Genomic DNA, 2,624 nt, shown 5'->3' with positions numbered 1-2,624 from the left:
TTCCGAACTCAAGGAATCATCAAAGTGGCCTGATTCCAAATACTCCCTAATTTTTTCGAGGGTGTCTCGAGTTAATTCAACTAAAACCATTGATTAATGCTAATCTTTTCAACTTTTTAGAACTTTTTTATTAATAAGATTTTATTTTTTTATTATCAATATTTTTTTGCAATGAAATGTTTTGTAGGAAAAATATTTGTTTTGTATTTAGATAATTGACCTGACCGATCTGGCGCCCCGGCCGGTCTGGACGGTGACAAAATATATCAAAAAAGATTTTAAAACTACCAATCAAAACGATCGACAATATCAGAGACTTCCTTCAAATCTTTTCTAGCCTTAACTCGCATATAGAAAATAGGACAATCACGACTAAAACACACAAACAACAACCAACTTTGAACATATAACTTGATCATGAAAACTCCCCTGACATCGCTGGCACTCAACCCACAATGTAGAAAACCGTTCTTCTAACTGTCTCATCTGGCGGATATAAGTCTCGGAATACTGATTCCTCACATCCTCACAATTGTCACAGAGAGCTCGATTACCTTCTGTCCAAATAAACCATAAAGTGACCCTTCATTAGGACACGACACTTTAAACATAAAAACGACTTCTTTACAAAGCTCATCAACCCTCCAACTTTAGATGTCATAATTTTCTTCTGATTGACATGTTCGCCAGCTTAACTATCACAATTATAGAACTTACCAAAAAGGATTGACTCGGTCTTTGCCCCCAAGATTGGCTCAACAATTCGTAAAATTGGTTTTTTGAGTTGATTGTTGAAGTAATAATCAGTGTCGATAGGAATGTTGTTCTCAAGTACATACAAAGGGTCCTTAACCATCATTACTAAACAGAACCTCTGATTTTAAATATGCTGCTGTCCCTTTAGTCCCAGCAATGATCACATACTGAACACGGTCCCCGATTTTTGGAGCAGTCCCAGGATCCCTCTTTTTCATTCTAAACCATCAATAAAAAATCAAACCGAGCTGCCAATTCCTACATGAGCTTGTTTGCCAGCATATTCTTCTTGTGAGCTCTCTGGATATCACAAGATGAGAAATATCCACTTTATTACTCAACAACTCAGAAATTGTCTTCTTCACGTGATTTACAGCCTCCTCAGGATCTCTGCCAATCAGACCATATATAATGACCTGTTCACTAAAATTATCCTCAGACAGTCAGAAATCAGATTTGCCACCAACGTGCAGTTGTCTCTTCTCACATTCTCAATTCCCTTACAGTCAATCTGGTCAGATTCATAGTCAGTCTTGTCTTTACTGTACGATCCCGCGGGAAATACAACTCCCGCGTAACGTTTTTTATTTATTAGAAGATATGGATAATAAATCTGGTTTAAAAATATGAATAAATATACTTTTTCGAATTCTAAATTGATTGGAGGGGGAAATCGGGAGGAGACATACTTGGCTGCCTCAAAACCCACTTCCATGGTCCTTTGGACATCTTGAAAGCCAAACCGACACATCACCGAGTCAATATCTCCGTAGATAACCTTAGTATCAAACTCATATCCATTTCGAATATTATATTAAGTTCAATTTCATTTTAGTCATTTCGATCATTTCTCGATCATAAGATGTCACACTCTGCAATTTTGAATAGAAAAAAGTTCACACTTGAGATATTTCCAACAAGGCAGACGCCCGTTTTGTGCCCCAGTGTAAACCCATAGACAGAATTAGCCGAGAGTTTTAAAGCAAGTTGTCTCCCATCTAGAATTTGTCTCCGAACTGGATCTGTCTCTGATTTGAGTTCAAGTTTAGCTCTAAAATATATTTCGACCTCAAAACACTTTTTTCTAGCTTTTAGCAAATCTTCAAGAATCTCAGGAAGAAGACCTTTCTGAATATTGCTTCTAACAAACGTATTTCCGGTCGGCGACACCTCATAGTCTACCACAGAGAGCCTTCACACATAAAACACCCACAACCCTTCAAATGAACTCCCAAGAAGAGTCGAATAGCACAAGTTATGAGCTATCATTATCGAAGGATACAACGAAGTAAAGTCCAATGTGGCAATTGGGTAATTAAAATAACTTAAATTAACTAAAAGACCCCAAAACCCTTTCACAGGCTCAATAACTGTGGCTCCTGTGAACTCCTCGTCTCCACTTCCCTTCAAATTAGGAATGAGAGTGCTACGTGCTCGACACTGCCAATAAATAACCCAAAAAACACTTTTCTGAGCAGTTGAGACACAACTTTGATTTGCTGCCCTCTTTTAGAGATATACGAAATAGGAATTCCCGCCACTCTGGCCATTTCGACGAGGTTAATCAGCAGCATTAGGCTGACGCACTTTTTTAATGAGGTCAAAACCTAACTGACAGTGACCCAGAACAATTGTTTTGGACTTTGAAAAGAGGCTAATTAACTCTTCGGCTGCAGTTTTACTTCGGCTAGGGTGTCGGGGTGCAACTTTCACTTGGGCAGATGATTTGAGAGGAGAGTCCAAGCCGAGGGACTTTGTGTACAATACAAAGATAAAGAGTGGCACACCAGATATCAGAGATTGCTTTTCTCTGGCTTTTATTGATGAGAAGGATGGTTCTTTTCCAATTCGAAAAAATCTGCTTTAAT

General features: G+C 38.3%; 1 pseudogene; it reads right to left on the bottom strand.

Annotated features, from left to right (window-relative positions):
- Positions 1-397: 397 nt before the first annotated feature.
- On the bottom strand, positions 398-2,330 carry LOC115227569 (annotated as a pseudogene).
- Positions 2,331-2,624: the final 294 nt, after the last annotated feature.

This window comes from Octopus sinensis, unplaced genomic scaffold, assembly GCF_006345805.1.
Source record: "Octopus sinensis unplaced genomic scaffold, ASM634580v1 Contig04813, whole genome shotgun sequence".
Lineage (NCBI taxonomy): Eukaryota > Metazoa > Mollusca > Cephalopoda > Octopoda > Octopodidae > Octopus > Octopus sinensis.
This window is presented reverse-complemented; position numbering and strand designations above follow the sequence as displayed.